The following is a 21,568-nucleotide window of genomic DNA, read 5'->3' as shown; positions in this document are numbered from 1 at the left end:
TCTCGGCAGAACTACAGGTGTCACTCTGTTAAGGAAAAGGTCAGTTTCTAAAAGCCTGAGTGTTCATGATGAGTCCTTGAAAAAAGACATATCTCTTCTACCTCTGAGGGAGAATAATAGAGTTATCACTTTACTGACCCTGGAATTGTCTGTGGAGGCTAAGTCAGTCCCTTTGTGATTCGTGCGGGTGTCAAACATAGATAGCTGATAAGGATACAAAGCTCCGATGTGAGTTTAGCCCCTACTGTTGAGAGAGGAGCTCTTGGCAAAGCTTCACCAAAAGACAAAGGTCCTGCTCGAATTCATTGCTCAATAACTTCAGATATCCCCCATACCTACAAACAAAAACAAACTGACACAAATTCAACAGGGCTCTACTGATCTTATGGTGGCCGATGTCACAAAGACATCACAAAGTACGTATTCAGGATTCTAGATCACACTTTGACTCATTTATTCAACAAATTATGAGGTGTGCAATCAGAACAATTAGGGAAAATGGAAGTATATAATTAGCACAAATGAGCCTTGTTTTAATGCTCTTCTGTTCATTAGCATAATGCCCAAAGACAGTATGACATATCTTAAAGGAGTTCATAGAAAGTTGACCTATTGTTCTAGAATGTCTCTGTAATACCACTGATCACCGTATAATTCTGTAATCATTTTAGTTATGTTTATTGGTCGCTGAGTACCCTCTCTGAGAAAATGGCTGGTGCTTACTGGGGGGATTGAAACAAAGCTGCAAGGTTCAGTTAGACTTTGAGGATGCAGACGGCGTACCTGAGAGAGGCCTGAATCCCCAGCTGGTCCACAGATGACAGGCTGCCAGCCTTTACGCCGCTCTCCGATGCTATAAAACAGGCAATAAAGGGACGGGAAATTACCAGGGGTTTACACAATCGTGCTCCCCAGCCATGAATAAAAATTTAAATTCAATGACTGCGGCAAAGCAAAGAGAATGTGGCTTTGCCAAAGCTCGCTCATCTGGCGGAATGACACGAACCCTAATCACACCTCTATGTGATACACTGCAGAAACGATCAGACGAGCGATCTGTATTCATCATAGAAACCAATGCATGCTTTAATTGAGAAAATGACCTTGATGAGAGTGAAGTAAACCCAGACTGACTGCTGCAGTTCTGTGGAAACTACTCTCCTCTCCGTATTAATGTCAGCGAACCCCACTTCCTGATTGCAATTACAATCTAATGGAGATGAATGACTTCTCTCTCCTGTCTGCCATTGTTGCCTCTTGATAGATGAGCCTGTGAGAAATGCCTGGGAGAGATGTGGAGGAGCTCACAGGGTTAAGGCTCCAGAAAATGGCTCTGCTCCGCACAATGGCAGCTCCTGAACTTGAGCAAATCTCTGAGCCTATTGTTGATGTCAATCACAAGCCATGACAAGAGAGGGAAAGAGAGTCAAACCACACTGGCTATGACAGCTGCTCCCCTGATGGACCATTTTGTGAGAGGAATAACTTGACAGAGGAAAGGAGAAAACAGGGCATGGGAGAGTGTGTGACTGAGGGGGAGATGGAGAGTTTTTTCCCCTTTCTCTATGATTCACTGTCCATTGTGAGCTACAGCCCAAGAGTACAGCTCCGTTCTGATGAGCATATCTCACACAGAGACTCCAGTGTTCGTTTGGCCTGAGTTAAGCAAGCGAAGCGGGGAAAGAATACATTCTGAACATATATGGTATTGATCCAGACGTCAGGACTAAAACACCTACAGGTCTCAATTAAACACGGACTGACCTCTACACCTACAGTATGTTACCAAGCCAACCATGTATTATTTCTTATTGGCTAACAGAATTGTACAGGAACACATAAAGGAACACACATAAGGGAAGGGGTCTCACAGGTTATAATGGTATGCTATTAGCCTCTAGGTTTCAGGGAACCATAAAACTAAGCTCCACAAAAACATGAAAACAAAGATTTAAAAATCAACACCAATGCCTTAGAAATGCCAGACCATCATTGACTGGACTGAAGTTACTGAAGCAAGCTCCCATCAATAAATAATGGGCAACATTGAGGTCTCGGTGGACCCTGGAAACATTAGTGTGTGTTGATAGCATTATGAGGCCAGTTCGGATGAAAGAGCACCAAGGCACTGAGGATCCTTTGAGCTTCAAGGGAAAGTTAAATACTGTAACTAGTGATGAGATGGAGAGAATGCGCTTACAATTTTCCCGAGTGAGGCCTCCACTGAACAGTAAATAACCTGCCTTTGGATTTCTGGACAAAGTGCCAGATGTCATGATGGAGCACTTTGTACAAGATAAATAATACATGCAAAATGATTATAACACTGGGGGAAATAACAATATTTGAGTTGCATTTAAAAGGTTTGGTTCTATTTAAGTGGTGGAAGCTGATTTGTCCTGTCATTAGATGTCCACACAGATGAGCGACTCATCACTAATTAAAACACAGTTAATTATAGATAACAAAGCTGTGAAAGTGACGGGGATGGGAGCGTTTGTTCTATCATTTGCTCTTTACTTGTAATTAATAAAAGTGTCACCACTGGAATAACTTCAAGACAAAATTCATACAAATTTAAGATGTGATGAATTTTTAAGCAGTTTATGAATAATGAACAAGAAGTCTGCATGAAGGACTGGGAGGTCTACCGACATTTCAGTGAGGCACTTTGGGTGGGAGACTGGGAGTGGCTGTCAGGGGGTAATATCTCCATTGTCATTCCTTTACAAGATAAAAGGGCCCGGCGCAGGACACACACCTTTCCATATCAATTAAATGTAAAGGTCAGAGGGAGATCGTTTTCTGACATGGTATGGAAGCATGTCGACGTCATAGGGCTGCAGCATGTTCCTGCCAGGCCTGTCTTTCCTCTATGTTCCACAGACACGCCCCATGGCAGACAGTCTCTCTCTCTCTCTCTCGCCCACTAGGCCCAGGTAGACCCTGAGGGGCTGGGAGGGAGACAGTAAGCTCCTCAGCTCACCCTATCCTTTGTATTGTGCAGGGGGGAAGAAATGTTCTGACAGCAAAGCAGAGAGGTGCAACACAGCCTTCTCCAGTAGATCAGCCAGGACTGGTGAGGAGACAGAAAACACACAGTAGATCAGCCAGGACTGGGGACGAGACAGGAAACACACAGTGGATCAACCAGGACTGGGGCAGAGACAGGAAACACACAGTAAATCAGCCAGGACTGGTGAGGAGACAGGAAACACACAGTGGATCAGCCAGGACTGGGGCGGAGACAGGAAACACACAGTGGATCAGCCAGGACTGGTGAGGAGACAGGAAACACACAGTGGGTTTTAGGAACATCACAGAGGCCTTGGAAAAGCCATTTATCTTCAATGCTACATCAGGCAAGTACAAATTGTGCTGCCTTTATTATACACACAGCAGGGAAAATAGTAAGGTAATCAAGCATCTTGTTTATCTATTATATAAAGAAAGGAAACTCTGTGTAGACATTTTTTCTTATTTCTAAGATACATCAAAAGCCTTCGTCCTGGGTGCTTATTTGTCTCTGAATGAAATAAGCAATCAGGAAGTCTCTTACTCTGTACACCGCAATCCCTTCACAACCAATAACTCAGAATGGAACTCTTTGAAGTGACATTCAGAGGAAGCAATTGAACACACAATGACATGAATAGCAACCAATCAATGACATAAACACCCTCAGAGAGTGCAACAGTACAGTACATGTTACAGTAAATTAAAATCTTATGTGGGTAAATTAGTCATCTTCACCGTTATTTACTGTTACCCAGGCAAAGTGATCATCTATACATGTGCAGTTGTAGGCAGAGAGATATTGGTTCTTCATTATCTAGTAGTCTAGCAGCACACCCAATATGGGCCTATCATTTCATCCACTGACAAATGTATCATCCATTTATTCATGGGAATGTAATGGACTATCAAATGTTAACAAACTCTGGTCCCTGTCTGTAGTTTGAATATAAAACAGATGAGTTATAACCCAACAGCGCTATAATTCTCAAATACAGTGTGGATTGTAGCATATTGGAATGGCAAGAACATTGAAATATGGATTCCCAGGTTTTATTGATAAACTATTCAAAATCTTCTTTTTTTTCGCTCTGACCATGTGACCTGACCAGTAATAACCTGACCAGTAATATATTTAAAAATGTTTTTATATACATAACATCATAATATATCACCCCCATTTGCTGAGACAATGTTGGACTTGGTGGTCATGACTTTACAGTATTGTCTCCTGCAGGTATCCATCCAGCTCCCATCCTTCTCTGAGTCCTTGGTGGAGGCCAGGAAGGCACTTATCTCAGAGTCTACAGACAAAACCAAAAGACATCACTCACTCACTGACTACCAAATGCAATCATTCATATCCTACTTTACTTTCAGGAGAGCCTATAGCCTCTATTATGCAATCAGAGCCATCTTTTATTTCAGAAACCCTGACCTTTTAAACAACATTGACATTGTGTCTGAATCTAAAGTACCACCTCACCTCACAGACATTTGTTTAGAATTTCAATTAGCCTCTCTAGCCTTAATCTCTAATGTCAACTAATGCTTGATGTTCCCATTCAGGCATTACATTTCTAAATGTCTTTTTTTTCAAGGCCTCTACTGATTAAGGGGGTATTGTTTGTATTGAGTGCTTTGAATAGCCCACGTTTATATATTTACACGACAGGCAAAGCAGAACTGTAATGAAAGGAAAGGTTTTAAAGCATTAATTAACCAGGGGAGGATCCTTGGCACCAGGTGGAGATCTTGTGGCTGAATGAACAGCATTGTTCAAGAGACCCTGTCCTTGCCCCCAACTCCACAGCTAATGACAGACATGCTCACCCAAACCCTTCATATGAGAACTTCAAACAACAAAATCTTGATTCACCTATCGGAAAATTATTGCTGCATAACTAATACCCTTACCATAGTCAGGCAGAAATACACTACATAACCAAAAGTATGTGGACACCTGCTTGTCAAACATCTCATTCCAAAATCATGGGCATTAATAAGGAGTTGGTCCCCCCTTTGCTGCTATAACAGCCTCCTCTCTTCTGGGAAGGCTTTTCACTAGATGTTGGAACATTGCTGCAGGGACATACTTCCATTCAGCCACAAGAGCATTAGTGAGTTCGGGCACTGATGTTAGGCGATTAGGCCTGGCTCGCAGTCAGCCGACACTTGACATTGCACATGGTGATCTTAGGCTTGTGTGCGGCTGCACGGCCATAGAATCCCATTTCATAAAGCTCCTGACGAACAGTTATATTGCTGAAGTGGCTTCCAGAGGCAGTTTGGAACTCAGTAGTGAGTGTTGCAACCGAGGACAAACGCTTTTTACCATTCTGTGAGCTTGTGTGATCTACTTCATGGCTGAGTCGTTGTTGCTCCTAGACATTTCCACTTCATAATAACAGCACTTACAGTTGACCGGGGCAGCTCTAGCAGGGCATACATTTGACAAACTGACTTGTAGGAAAGGTGGCATCCTATGACGGTGCCATGTTGAAAGTCACTGAGCTCTTCAGTAAGGCCGTTCTACTCCCAATGTTTGTCTATGAAGATCGCATGGCTGTGTGCTCGATTTTATACACCTGCAACTAGTTTCAGGACTTCCTCTTCTTTATGTTAAGCCAAGGGGTGCGAGTAGAAGATCACTGACCTTCTGGAGGGCCCTAGGGGGAAGTCTCCTCTCCGATAGTCCTCCAATCGCACTCATACGCACCAGGATGTGGTTCCTCTCAACAGACAGACCATCAATGATGAAGATAGGGGAGGGGATACAAAAATGGGAGGAGAAATTAGGTGATCTCTAATTCAGAAACAAAACTGCCGTGCATGCAGGCACATTTATTTTGTGACCAGACAATTCACAGCATTTCAATTCATGACCAGTCACAATATCCATTATGGAGGCATTCAAAAAACACTTTTGGAAATGGCCTTTTGTTTACACTTTATTTCTTTTTACTGTGACAAGGCAAATGATCAATTTCTTATTTTGTCATGATTAGACTACCGGTGGAACCACAGCCTGTCATAACATTATGAGGCACAGGAAAACAAACAGCTTTTCAAATACACTTCACCAGACAATGTATCGGTGATGTTGTCCTTCTGACATCGCAACAACATGTCGTAAATGTTGTACTGTGACTTCAGATGCAGGAGGGAGTCTAGGTTGCAGCATCACACACTTAGTAATCTGAAAGTACATGAAAATACATAGATAAACAAATGTCACTTTTCAAGGACATACAATTACAGATCGTACAGACTTATAAAATGAGTTAACCATTTGATTTAGAGTGCTTGCTCTGAAAACCCATTGGGTCTAGCTGCCTACTGCCTTCAGACCTGTAATGGACAGTGTGTTGTATTTTTTCCCAGGTCTTATAAAAGTTATTATTCGTTTCCGCTCGCCTGCCTTATTGCCTTGTATATCAGCAGACTCCACAGAGGGCCAAGCCAGAGTGCTTTGCATAATAGGGAGAAAGAATCTCTAACTGAATTGTGGAAATAGATTTCAACATTAACGCAGCAGTTGAGAGTAATACATCATGAAAGCGGATGCAGGCGGGATGTGACGGGGACATAACAACGGTGACATAAAACAGGCAGGTGGAAGTGAGCAGTAAAACAGGACAACCCTGCGTGTCATTGTTAAGTGACAGATATTTCCCTCCCTAATGGCTAATAATGATGGGATTTACTACCAAGCAGTCTGTTCATATCAGCCTTGTCTCTTTGCTGTGACAGTAACACAAGCCCATTTTATAGGGTTTGGGCAGTAACACAACATACTGAAGCTGTAATCAACCAAAATTTGCACAGCTGGGACCAAAGCAATCTTGGGACACCTGGAAGCAATTCAAGATAGCATTGTTTCAACACAGACACCAAACTGCAGGAATGCAAGTTATTGTAAACAGGAAAAAATACCAGTCCTAGAACAGAAACAATTAAACTATTCTAATCATTAACTATAAGTGAAAGATTCCGTAGAAGCCTGTCAGGAGCCAGTAAACATTACACATGTTCGTCCTGCATTCAGGGAGTGAGGAGCTCCATATTTGTTCATACCATTAGAAGGCTCTGATTAGGAGTGCAGCATGAGGGCAATTCATTATCATTACTTTAAGCATGACAACTGGGAGCCAACGTGCTGCTGAAATGAACACTGAATAAAACCGCTCAAGAAAATTACACAGCCGCATGGTTTTGTCAACAGGAAGCCTTCCTCCTCCAAAACAACAGCCTCTTTATTGATGTATTTAGCATATATGGTGGAGCTGAGCAGGTCTCTCCAAAGAGAGTGTAGCTCAGGCTCTTTCATCTGCAGTCTCTGCCACCGCGCCAAGCTCCGCGAGACACCAACACTGACTTGCGCTCCCTTTGACTGAGGCGGCCATCGCTAAGGATTCCCTTTGACTTTGACATGAAGATGGAAATGTGATCTGGTTAAGCAAGGAGAGGTGCGAGTTGTTGCCGTGATGGAGCATCCTGTCAAAGCAAAATTATTCATTTCTGTGATGCTGTGAACTGTCATCACGCCCCCAGTGTCATGGGCACCTTCAGTCATTCAATTTGATGTCCACTGGAAGACAGAATGGCTTTGTGAGTTCTGAAGGCTGTCCATTTTCCACCTCATCCTTCACTGTTTACCATTCAGATCAAAATCTAACCTTTATGGTTTCAACTAGTTTCAGCCGGAATGAACTGTCTCTAGATTCTACAGTTCTTTTGAAGATGTAGCTGTTGTGTTCACTTCGGGACATCAGTGCAGAGAAACCCTAACAAACTGTGAGCTAACACCCACTCAAACCGGTCCTTCTCCCTGTGATGTCCCGCCAGCCACTCCAGCGACACACTGACAGCTTTGACAGTTTTTGGGTGAAATGAGGACGTGATAAAGGACAGTGGCTCAGTAATGATGCCCTCTCCCCAGAGAGACAAGAGAGAGGCAGAGGCCATCCAGTGACATGTCTATAACCACTGGAAGTGTGGTTTAGTTAAAGTGAAAGCACGAGCTGTGTTTACACTGAGGAAAGTTAGTGTTTGTTTGGAGTGTGTGTGGAATACATTGCCCTTTCCAAAAGTATTCTCCGAAGAGGTTTAGTGAACAAAAAATAAGTGAGCAATATAAGCAAAATAAATGTTCACATCAAATCACGTTAAGAATGAAGAAATTACAAAAAAATAAGAACACCCTTTGTGGTAGCTTTAATAGCCATGGTGGGGTCTTATCTGTTGTAAATGCATTAGTGTTATATTAATGAGTCTTCTCTGTGTCTAAAAGAGGGACTCAGTACAGCAATACTTAATTCAACTAAGAATGCTTTTCAAAGAAAAATAAAATAGACACGACTCAATCCTGAGAATAGCTCTTTTCATGTAGCGGAATTATTATATCAGGCAGTCCATGTGGTTTAAATATAGCATAAAGTAAAGAGTCAATCTCATATTGATCAATGGGTGAAGGATGTATGAATGCGACACAACAGGCTAATCAGATGGTAAACCACACAATGTATGCGCTGCTGTGCCTTTGTGCTCCTGCTCCCCATTCATTCTGAAAGGAAGATCGGAGAACAGAATTCATCTTAACTCAGGCCAAACGTGTGAGATTGCTCATAGTTGAACAGTGAATGAATTTTCACATTGAATTCACGGCAATCAGCCTATCAATCAAATACTGTGGCAAAGAGGAACAAAACAGAGTGAAAAGGATGGAAAATTGTGATGATGTGAAAGGTAGACAATGAATTCTTACCTAAATACTGATAACGTGCAGTAGTTATTGATTTGGCTGTCTGTAGAAGCACACGTCCTTTTTGCACACAGTGTAAGTATGCCCTCCTATGGTAGAACCTGGGACTGCAACCACACCTTATCTTTCATATTGGCTGCATAATCTCAACTGAACATTCTTCTCTTTCGCATTTTCAAATATTTTAAACAACCCATGTTATTTAACTTTGAGTAAAGTCAGTGTTTTTGTATGCGGATGACTCAACACTATACACGTCAGCTACTACCGTGACTGAAATGACTGCAACACTCAACAAAGAGCTGCAGTTAGTTTCAGAGTGGGTGGCAAGGAATAAGTTAGCCCTAAATATTTCTAAAACTAAAAACATTGTATTTGGAACAAAACACTCACTAAACCCTAAACCTTAACTAAATCTTGTAATAAAATAACGTGGAAATTGAGCAAGTTGAGATGACTAAACTGTTGGAGTAACCCTAGATTGTAAACTGTCATAGTCAAAACATATTGATGCAGTAATAGCTGAGATGGGGAGAAGTCTGTCTATAATAAAGCGATGCTCTGCCTTCTTAACAACACTATCAACAAGACAGGTCCTACAGGCCCTAGGAAAATTGGGCCTGTAAGGACTTAGGAAAATTGCAATTGGCTCAAAACAGGGCAGCACGGCTGGCCCTTGGATGTACACAGAGAGCTAATATTAATAATATGCATGTCAATCTCTACTATACATACACATGGATTTAGTACTGTAGATATGTGGTAGTGGTGGAGTAGGGGCCTGAGGGCACACAGTATATTGTGACATCTGTGAATGTATTGTAATGTAATGTATTGTAATGTTTTTAAAATTGTATAAACTGCCTTAGTTTTGATGGAACCCATCCATAATAAAAACAAATACAAACTGTGAATACATGAGTAGATTACTTCCTGTAGATTAGTGAATACAAAAGACTGGATTTAAATAAAACATGAGAAAACAAGAGCTAGGATATTTATCTGGCAGACACCGTTATTTAATTTAGGGAATAAATCATACCAAAACAGATCTAAAAACCCACATTGTCATTCTTGCAGGTCTGGTGTCTGTCGTTTTTATCTATGGCTGGGCTGGTTCCTATCTTGTCTGAATATGGTATAGACCAGGGCTAGGCAATCATTTTATCTCGAGGGCCACATCGGAATTTCACAATTTCACGGACGGATTTGTTAGCCCAAATAAATTTGCGGTCCAGAAAAAGGACAGTTATTTGAAAATGTATACTGCAGGTCCATTAGAATTTCTATATACTTTTTGTATCTAGTTTTAGACGTTCAAGAGTGGCCTGAGGTGTTTTTTATCCCCAAATAATAATTTCCCAAACCAGATTGAATTGGCAGTATGTTGCCCATTCTTGGTATAGACCTACCATTCACACACAGCCTTTAACCATCCAGCATGCAGAGCTAACACAACAAGGGCAATACTCATAACGCCAACTTCAATCAGAGCACTGCTCACTGACATCTGCCAACTCAGATCAGCCATTCATGCAGTTTTGAGCACTCTATTGGTCTCTGTAGTAAGTCCTCTCTGACCTCATAAGGAAGGCTGACTGTGTATGTCAAGGCTGAGTTGTCCTGCTGATTGTCCTCAGGAGGTATCATAAGGAAACCATGAGTGTGGAAGCACACAGAACTGTAAAAAACTGAGAAGATATTTTACCTTCACACAGCTGCTGTCAATGAAGTCCATGCGGATGGACTTGGGGTGAACGACCCTCACATCCTCTCTCCCACACTCCAGAACCGACCACAGCTCCACCACTAAGGCCTGCACGAAACCTGACAGAACATACTGAGCTGTAATTCATGTGTAATGTGCAATAATTGTATTTTCAAACTGCTATCAGTACTGTCATGTAGTAGCTAGTACCTGAGCTGTGTAATGCCACCACACCAGGGGTTGTTGCTGCTACCTGTGTCACCATCACACTGTAGCCAAACTTGTCACATGGTCTTGCCTAGAGGAAAGTGTGATAACAGATTAAAAGTAGGCCATGATTGTTATTAGCCAAAAGCAATTTACTATCTTGCATAATCAAAAGTGTGTGTGTGTGTGATTCCTCATTCTTTGTGTGCAGTATATTTGTTTGTTATTAAAATGGGAACACATTAGTTAGACCAGAGGCATTATTCTATACTCTGGGATATTGAAATGGCACTCAAGTGTATAAATATATTTATGTTAATTGACTTTATGTAAATCTCTAGCTCAAACAATTGATAGAAAATGAAGATAAAAGTAAAACAATATTCCAAGCACATTTTCACCACTATTGTGGATTAATCAAAGTAATGGGAATTTACTAAAAAATAGGACTACAAGCTGAAATGGAAGATTTAAAACATTTAGAAATGTAAACACTGATTGATTTAATGTGTAAAGATCCTTAATTAATTACAAAACAAGGGTGTGATTTAAAAATAGATTAGTTTAATTAGAATATGGAGAAAAATGTATGCAAAACAAGGGGGGTAATTAAAAGCGCATGTAAACAATTCTAGTCATTTAAAGCAGCAGGGATTTCTGCCCAGGTTTTCAGTATAAGATGCATACACTGGGCAGTAAGGGTACTTAATGAGAGACTAATACATCTCATTCAGTATAATAGTACCAGCATATGATATACATACAGTACATAGCTGGGCGTCATAAATACTAAGTACGAAAGTAGACTTAATTTTGCCTATTCATCCCTACCATGGTGTTGATTCTCAATGCACATCACCAGTAAGCAATAAGAGTTGACTATAGCATGGTAATAATACCTGTAGTTTCTTGGTGAAACTGGAGTATGCTGGAGGAGCAGCAGGCCTTTCAGAGTGGCAGAAAAGTTCAGAACGTTCAGGTTCAGGAAAGTCTCCTCCCAAACCACACTGTGTGGATTGACAGCAGAAGGAAAGTATAATGGGAAACCTCATTATTTCCCCATCTTATTTATCCTTCTTAATTAACAACATGCCAGAAGGGTGACTGAAAATAAAACCACAACATCATTATCATAGATCCACTAGCACCCTTTGCCTACAGAGGGAGACACTAGCAAAACGAACATATTCTGCAGCTCCTGAGAGGATGTAGAAAGGATGGCTCTGGGAACCGGGGTGGGATCTCTTTCTGACAGGGAGCTCATCTATGATAGGGGGAAAAGAACTTCAGAGTGAGCCTTTGTAATTCTCCCCTGAACCCGTACACTGAACAGCAATAATGAGGAGTTCAGCAGTGATATTAGGGGCTCTGAATCTCATTCCTCCAGCCTTTCTACCTTCCTCCATAGGAGCACAGGGCTCACAGGGATGAGTTATTAGCAGAGTGGAGTAAGTTCTCTCCTGTTCTCCTCCATTGCCTGCCTGACACACTACATCCCTCACATAATAATGGACTTGGACAATATCCCACTGGGCACAAACAGGTTCAATCAATGTTGTTTTACAGTCATTTGTAAACGTATTGTGATTTGGAATCTACATGGAAAATATATTTAAAAAAAAAAAGTAATTAACTGTCGTTTTGAGGGTGAAATTTCAACCACAGGATTATGTCATCATGGTAACCAAATTTTAACAGACAAACCTTGTATAAAATATTTTGAATTTGTACCTTGAAAATGTCAGATCTTAAATGTTATATCCACTATCAGAAGAAAAAAATAGCCTTGGCAGCACCTCCAACTGGAGAATCTATTTGGTCTCCCATCGAGGGTTTTAACCAAGCCCTGTTTAGCTTTTATAATTGCCACTGACTATTACCAATGTGCTAACATGAAAATGACATTGAGAGAGCTCTTAATAACTAAATATATTCAATGTTGCTATCAAACTCATTCCAAAGGGTAAGTTTAACAGAGCAGATCAAATGTAACCATACTTTATCACTCATGTATCATCAATTATACTAAAGTCATGTTTCAAAAGTCATGCTACTGTTTCAATTCAACACAGGGTTCAACAAAGAATAGACAATACAATAGACCTAGGGTTTCAAGCTCTGGTTGAATTAAAATGTCATATTTAGTCATATTGAAGTGTATTCCATTGTCAACGCAACCAAATATCACCATTTGAAGGAGATATCTTCTGCTTGGATAGTTCCATCTGGCTTTAATTATTAATAATGTATACGTTGGAATCACGCCTCTATCTCAACCAGTGGCACAGATTGAAGATAAATCTCCTTCAAATTCTGATATTTGGTTGCGTTGACAATCAAACACAAATCAATATTCCTTTGTAATCCAGTAAACAGCCTACAGATAAGGCCATTTTACAAACTAATGTAACATTCAATTCAACCTTAACATGAGGTAAACATCCCTGACCACATTGTGAGGTTACCGTAAATATACACTTCTTATGTAATCATACAAAGCGTGCATGTTGAAGATAGAATACATAGGTCGTCGCAGGTCTGTGGAAATCTTCACAATTGCTGTAATAATCTGTGCAGAATCACGAACGGCATTGATCACTTGCACCATGTACTTTTAATGTAAATTCAACTGCAATCCAGGTCATTTGGTTCTGCTATTAGATGAAGCACAGTGATAACACATTCATCTGTTGTATAAATAAACAAAATATCTTTGTATTCCCATTTGAACCTTGCTGTCCTTCTAAATGGCTGAAATCACGCTTTTAGGTGACTTTTAGGTAACTAATCCAAACATCTGACATTGTTGTTACATTGGAATTTGATTGTGCTTTAGATGTTTGAAAGCATAGTGATAACACATTACGAATTCAACTAACTTTTTCCTCATTTTGAGTGGGAGAAATTGAATATAGGTTTTCATCTCATTGATGTCACACCCTGATCTGTTTCACCTGTCTTTGTGCTCGTCTCCACCCCCCTCCAGGTGTCGCCCATCTGCCCCATCCCCTGTGTATTTATACCGGTGTTCTCTGCTTGTCTGTTGCCAGTTTGTCTTGTCAAGCCTACCAGCGGTTTTCCCGTACTCCTGTTTTCTAGTTTTCCTGGTTTTGACCATTCTGCCTGTCTGCCGTTCTGTACCTTGTGACACTGCCCTGGATTACTGACCTCTGCCTGCCCTGACCCTGAGCCTGCCTGTTGTTCTGTACCTTTTGGACCTTTGCTCTGGATTACTGACCTCTGTCTGCCCTTGACCTGTCTTTTGCCTGCCCCGTTTTTGAAATAAACTTTTGTTAGTTCGAACTGTCTGCATCTGGGTTTTATCCTGAGGCCTAATAATTGACCAACATCTCAACCAAATATTACCCAATTATCCACGTTGAAATGACGTGCTGTACCTAGTGGGATGCTTATGTTCAAACAGTCATGATGTTTGGTTTGTTAAGATAAACTGTTGTTCTGGGAATTGCAAGGGCAGTTGAGAAGCTCTAATTGAGAAGTGAGACCATGGATGATTGGGGCTTGGGATCAACAGCCTATCCATCATAAAGTTTGTTTTTTGGTAAACTCTCAAAAAATTATTCCGAATATTTTAGAAGGGCGACTCAGGTAAAAGGAAGTGGATTGCTCAGATGTTTTTCTACACCCAATGAAATAGTTCATGTTTCATTCACATGTTTGAGAGAAGACTAGTAGGGTGGAGTTTGATATGTGAACTTAGGTTAAGGATTACGTTGAATTCATATCAGTTCTCTGCTGCCAATGACTGGAACGAACTGCAAAAATCACTGAAGCTGGAAACTCATATCTCCCTCACTAGCTTTAAGCACCAGCTGTCAGAACAGCTCACAGATCACTGCACCTGTACATAGCCCATCTGTAAATAGCCCATCCAACTACCTCATCCCCATACTGTATTTATTTATTTATCTTGCTCCTTTGCACCCCAGTATCTCTACTTGCACATTCATCTTCTGCACATCTATCACTCCAGTGTTTAATTGGTATATTGTAATTACTTTGCCACCATGGCCTATTTATTGCCTTACCTCCCTTATCTTATCTCACTTGCACACACTGTATTATTGTACTACTGTACTACTGTAGTATTGAATGTATGTTTGTTTATTCCATGTGTAATTTTGTGTTGTTGTTTGTGTTGTTGTATGTGTCGAACTGCTTTGCTTTATCTTGGCCAGGTCGCAGTTGTAAATGAGAACTTGTTCTCAACTAGCCTCCCTGGTTAAATAAAGGTGAAATAAAAAATAAATATTGATAAAGGCATAGACGATGGTTCATGATAGCCAACAGCATATCATAAGTGCTAACTGGCAAAGAGTAATCAAAATAGTAAAACTGCTAATAAACGTACCCTAAAATATTCCTTTCCAACATGTCTTGCTAATGTAACCTTTTATTGGTCCATAACTTGATATAGTAGTATACAGTGGTCTAAAGTACTTAAGTAAAAAATAATTTAAAGTACTAATTAAGTAGTTTTTTAGGGTATCTGTACTTCAATATTTATATTTTGGCAACTTTTACTTTTATTCCACTACATTCCTAAAGATAATAATGTACTTTCTACTCCATACATTTTCCCTGACACCCAAAAGTACTCATTACATTTTGAATGCATAGCAGGACAGGAAAATGGTCTAATTCACACACTTAAAGATACAATTCCTGGTCATCCCTACTGCATCTGATCTGAAGGACTCACTAAACACAAATGTTTTGTTGGAGTGTTCCCCTGGCTATCTGTACATTTAAAAGACAAGAAAATTGTGCCGTTTGGTTTGCTTAATATAAGGAATTTGAAATGATTTATACTTCTACTTTTGATACTTAAGTATATATTTAGCAATTACATATACTTTTGAATAAAACTAAATATTTGTTTTACTTTTACTTAAGTAAGACTTTACTAGGTGACTTTAACTTGTACTTGAGTCATTTTCTATTAAGGTATCTTTACTTTAACTCAAGTATGAAAATGTGATACTTTTTCCACCACTGGGAAAATTTGTATATTTTTTACCGACGACAAAGCCAATGAACAGATGCTTTGAGTTACTGGGTCTGATTTAGCTAAAAGAACTGCCCATAACTGCAATTTGTATTGCCATACTCACAACAAAACAAAGTACTTTAGTTTAACTGTAATATGATGGAAATATTGCTCCCTTTTTGGTAGAGTGAAGACACTACCTTTTTCAAGGCTGCAGCGATGCACTCATGCAGGCCATAGGGCCTGAGCACCTGCAGTCCTTCAGATGTATTGTACATCTGCCGACACACAAAGATGTAGGCCCCGTTCACACCAGGGGATGTCTCTGCCTCCTGTAACAATGGCAGCTCTTTAGCTAGGAACCTCTGCGTGAACTGGAAGATCACAGATCAAATAGCCTGATTGATTACCTGATCCACCTCAAATGTTTACTTTTAAGTAACAAGCTTTGATGTTTTGGTATCAACAATCAAGAATTAAAAGTCCCAGTGCAGTCAAAAACATGATTTCACAGCTTTTTATACACTGCATTTGGAGAGTATTCAGACCCCTTCACTTTTCCACATTTTGTTACGTTACAACCTTATTCAAAAATGTATTAAATACATTTTCCCCTCATCAATCTGCACACAATACCCCATAATGACAAAGCGAAAACAGGTTTTTTGAATTTATTAAAAAGAAAATAACTGAAATACCTTATTTACATAAGTATTTAGACACTTTGTTATGAGACTCAAAATTGAGCTCAGGTGCATCCTGTTTCCATTGATTATACTTGAGATGGCACACACCTGTCTATATAAGGTCCCACAGTTGACAGTGCATGTCAGAGCAAAAACCAAGCCATGAGGTTGAAGGAATTGTCCGTAGAGCTCTGAGACAGGATTGTGTCGAGGCACAGATCTGGGAAAGGGTACCGACAGTTTTCTGCAGCATTAAAGGTCCTCAAGAACACAGTGGCCTCCATCATTTTTAAATGGAAGAAGTTTGGAACCACCAAGACTCAAACTAAGCAATCGGTGGAAAATGGCCTTGGTCAGGGAAGTGACCAAAAACCCAATGGTCACTCTGACAGAACTCCAGAGTTCCTCTGTGCAGATCGGAGAACCTTCCAGAAGGACAACCATCTTTGCAACACTCCACCAATCAGGCCTTTATAGTAGAGTTGCCAGACGGGAGCCACTCCCCAGTAAAAGGCACATCCCTACAGTGAAGCATGGTGGTGACAGCATCATGCTGTGGGGATGCTTTTCAGTGGAAGGGACTCGGAGACTAGTCAGGATAGAGGGAAAGATGAACGGAGCAAAGTACAGAGAGATACTTCATGAAAACCTGCTCCAGAGATCAAAGCTCACCTTCCAACAGGACAATGACCCTACGCATACAGCCAAGACAATGCAGGAGTGGCTTCGGGACAAGTCTCTGAATGTCCTTGAGTGGCCCAGCCAGAGCCCGCACTTCAACCCGATCTAACATCTCTGGAGAGACCTGAAAATAGCTGTGCAGCGACGCTCCCCATCTAACCTGATCGAGAGGATCTGCAGAGAAGAATGGGAGAAACTCCCCAAATACAGGTGTGCCAAGCTTGTAGCGTCATACGCAAGAAGACTCAAGGCTGTAATCGCTGCCAAAGGTGCTTCAACAAAGTACTGAGTAAAGGGTCTGAATACTTATGTAAATGAAATATTTCCATTTATTTTATTTGCAAACATTTCTAAAATCTTGTTTTTGCTTTGTCATTATGGGGTATTGTGTGTAGATTGATGAGGGGGCAAAAAAACTATTTGATGCATTTTAGAATAAGGAATGTGGAAAATCAGAATAACAAATCAGAATAATTTCCAAATGTACTGTGTATATTTCCACACTATGAGGTTGAAATAATATTGTGAAAATTATGACAATGCCCTTTTAGTGTAAAAGCTGCATTGACTCACATCCACGGACGTCTGCACTGATAACTTGCAAACACACATGGGATAGCGAAAAATAAGTTTGGCTACAAAATGCTGTCCCCTCATTAGAAAATGTCAGCCACTGAACCCCCCCCCGTTCATCCTCAAAAAAATGCAGAGTTAATCTTACCAAAAACTATAAACCTGTAGCTAATATTGACTCTTATTTTTCATGAGCAAGTCTTCACTACCTATTTCTACATCTAGCTAGTAAGGTATTTTGTGGTGGTATTGATGAAAATCGAAAATTGGCAAGACAATTTGCTAGCTAAGTGAAGTTCTAGCTAATGCACATATCAGTTTTCATGATATCTGTTCTGCCGTGATTGGTGCGCCGAGTTCTACAGCACAGCTGATTTCTCTCCGCGACATTATCACATTGGCCAAATGTTACAAAATAGCGAGGCACAGTGCCCACTGTCAGAGTCAGATACAATACTTGCTGATTTCTGAGAACAGTCCCATAATGTTGGTGCTGTACAACTTCATCAACAAGCTGGCACACTAGCTACCGTATGGCCATTCACCAAGCTTGCACTAGCCTGCTAGCTGGAGCAAATTTGCTCAGCTGATCGAGCATGGTTTTCCAAGTAGCCAGTACATCATAGCTTCCAAGAGCGGAGGGATTTTCACAGATTTTCTGAATATTTGTAAATGTTTTGGTGATTTTCTGAACTGGATCCTGATTGGATCCCAAAATTCTAAGGCACTGCATCAGTGCTAGAGGAGTCACTACAGACCCGGGTTCGATCCCGGGCTGTATCACACTTGCCTAGTTAAATAAAGGTTAAATAAACAAGGAACTAATGTTAAATGGATGAGCAAAATCTCGATTTTTAGAGAGGAGTTCCATATCCAGACAGATCGGTTAAGGGACGAGCATTGCGTAGGAGTGACGTAAATCTGACGTGAGACAATTAGAAGAGCTGTTCGAAAAGAGTGCTGACATTTCTGCCTGTTATGGTGGGATGGAGTATGGCCTGCCTGGTGACATCAACAGGTTGTAAATTACATAATAGACCAATAAGAAAGAGTTCCAAACCTCTTTGCCAATAAATCAAATCAAATTGTATTTGTTGACATACACGTGTTTAGCAGATGTTATTGTGGGTGTAGCAAAATGCTTGTGTTTCTAGCTCCGACAGTGCAGTAATATCTAACAAGTGATATCTAATAGCTCCACAACATATACACAAAATACATGGAAATCTAAATAAGGAATGAATTAAGAATATATATACATATATATCAGAGCAGCATTGGAATAAGATACAGTGGCAGAGTATAGAATACAGTATATACATATGAGATGGGTGATGCAATATTTACAAACAATTAAAATGACTAAGATACCTAGAATACCTTAGAATAGTATAGAGTACAGTTTACACATACAGTAATGCAAGATACAGAGATATTATTAAAGTGTGTCCATTCCCTTAAAGTGGCCAGTGATTCCTAATCTATGTCTATAGGCAGCAGCCTCTGATGTGCTGGAGATGGCTGTTTAACAGTCAGTGGTGTAGTATAGAATACAATACAGTATATACATATGAAATGGGAGATGCAATATGTCAACACAATTTAAAAGTGACTAAGATACCGTAGAATAGTGTGGAGTGCGGTTTATACATATGAGATGAGTAATGTTAGATACGGAACATTATTAAAGTGGCTAGTGATCCATTTCAATAACAGCTAGATTTCAGTTTTCTACTCCACACTCACTCCCAGACAGTCCTATCAAAACACTTGCTTGAGAAATTGCTCTGGCTAAGAATCACAGTAAGGTACTTAATTGTTACCCAGAAATGATTTGGTATTGAGATATTACAAAAACCCGAGCTGCAGTTGACGTTAAACAAGCCAATTTCCTATTTGTGCTCTGTAAGTACACAAGAAAGAAATTCTACATACTTTCTTAGTATACTTAGTATGCTGAAAATGTAATATTCATAATAATAAATAAGCACCTTGTGTACTGAATAAAATCAGTTTTAACTTACCCTTCACTCTCGGCAGAAACTAGATTTCTTTCATATAAGAAAAGCGACAATCCTCATTCCGTGGTGGCAATTCTTGTGAGAGTGTCTGCTATATGAGAGCAGTTTCTGGGGAGTTTAATCTGGCCTGTGACACACAAAACAAATTGAAATGGCTTTGGGCACATTGCGGAATGAATACAAAATGACACAGACAACTCATACAATGCATATGTAACTCTTGACATACCATCAACAGATTAGACACACATCCACAGGGGTCAGTTCAGGTTCTGCAGTGTAGAATTGCAGCATAAATTCTACAGCGTAAATTCCTAAGTAACAGTTATCATTATCTGAACATAGATAACAAATGATATGGCTGTTTTTAGCTGTAAACTAGTTAGTGACAAAGCACAAACAAAGGATATCCTGTGAGACAGGGAAGGTACATTATTATTGATCTTTTGACTGGAATAAAGATAGTGTAGTGTTGGTCAAGAAAGTGAAGGGGAAATAAAAGAGGTGTTGCTGTCACCAACTGAGACAATGTTTAATGGCTCAATACAAGGTTATGGCACGCCAGTGAATCTCAGTGATTTTGTTATGTCTCACCTCAGTGAGTATCACAGTGTTCTCTCGAGTCGAGACAAAAGGTCTGACAGAATTAAAGTGGGTGTACTCTAGAACACTATATCGAGATAAAGGGCTGTCATAAAAACTAAGACACATACTACAGTATCCGTTACACCTTCTTTCATAGTTAATTAATAATCTTAATCGGAAGCTGGGCAGCATGTGTAAATGACGGCTTTGTAGTGAGTCAAGGGATGGGAGAGGCAACGTGAACCACACCTGCATGCAACGAGTCACTGTGCAGAGGCTTGGGGTGTTGGTACATGATGCTAATCAGAATGACAACCAGGTCTGTCAGACTGACTGGATCTGTAAGACAGGAAAATTACAAATTGATCAGTTAGGGTGGCAACCTAGAATAATGGATTGCAGCTGCTGTACCTCAAGGATGAGGTCTACGTAACTTCTGTGAAATAACTGTCAAACTATCTAAAATGATAAGACTTAAAAAAAAACATTTTATTTCTGCTCATACCTTTGCTTTTCCCCACTTTGATGGGAAAGAGCTTTCTCCCATTCATGTACATGAGAAGCCTTCCTAGCACACATAATGAGTGAACAAAATATGTGTATTCCAGCTTTTTGGCAGTGTAGAGTACTTTTAGCAATGCCTGAACAGAAACAAGATCATAATTCAACAGTGGGAACATAATATATAAAATGCTGTCTAGACCCAATTAACATCTGATCAGGTAAAATTGATGTATAACAAATAGCATACTGATGTAATTTCATACCATTTCTTCACAAACCTATCTTTTAGCGTATGCTAAAACAATTCAAACACACAACGGGCAGTTCTGACACTACAAAGGTTTTGTATATTTTCAGCCAGTAATTTTGAAAGTAGCACTCACGAGTCAAAACTGGTGCTCAGAATTGTGTACAGTTGTGTACATCAATTATTTTGTATATATCTTTCGTCCTGCAAAACAAAAAATGTGTTTGATGTTACAATTTATACAATATGTTACGAATTTTTAAGGGACAAAAAGCCTTTGTACAATCACTGACAATGGGTTCAGTTTATCTGTGCTCATCCAATGCAAGGTCAAGAACGCAACCTCACTCTACGCCAGATAACACGAGGCACGTTCCGGAGAAATACTCCCTCCTCTCTGACGATAACACAGCTATCTGGGCTCCGGAGATAGGCAGGGAGGGAATAACACCTATGTTTAAAGGAGAACTATACAGCATAGTGAGGCATTAAGCGTCTCTTTTTCACTAGGCCTTCCATATCATACATGAGGCTGTGGACATTTGTACTGTACTCTGGAGAAACAA

The 21,568-nt window shown here is 40.1% G+C and overlaps 1 long non-coding RNA gene and 1 pseudogene across 2 annotated transcripts; both read right to left on the bottom strand.

Annotated features, from left to right (window-relative positions):
• The window catches only part of LOC112249858, a 42,617-nt pseudogene that overhangs the window by 5,402 nt on the left and 15,647 nt on the right, over nucleotides 1-21,568 (bottom strand).
• On the bottom strand, nucleotides 3,368-20,892 carry LOC112250142. Of its 2 annotated transcripts, none has more exons than XR_002953496.2 (8): nucleotides 20,757-20,892; nucleotides 20,501-20,590; nucleotides 19,670-19,793; nucleotides 11,594-11,701; nucleotides 10,698-10,785; nucleotides 10,488-10,606; nucleotides 5,672-6,214; nucleotides 3,368-4,319 (listed from the first exon to the last, which is right to left on the bottom strand). It is a non-coding gene; the product is annotated as an uncharacterized LOC112250142 (long non-coding RNA). The 2 variants fall into 2 exon arrangements; XR_002953497.2 differs by having other exon boundaries at nucleotides 11,594-11,639.

The sequence above is a fragment of the Oncorhynchus tshawytscha genome, linkage group LG05 (genome assembly GCF_018296145.1).
Source record: "Oncorhynchus tshawytscha isolate Ot180627B linkage group LG05, Otsh_v2.0, whole genome shotgun sequence".
Taxonomy (NCBI): domain Eukaryota; kingdom Metazoa; phylum Chordata; class Actinopteri; order Salmoniformes; family Salmonidae; genus Oncorhynchus; species Oncorhynchus tshawytscha.
The sequence above is the reverse complement of the archived record's forward strand: the minus strand, read 5'-3'. Positions and strand labels throughout refer to the sequence as shown.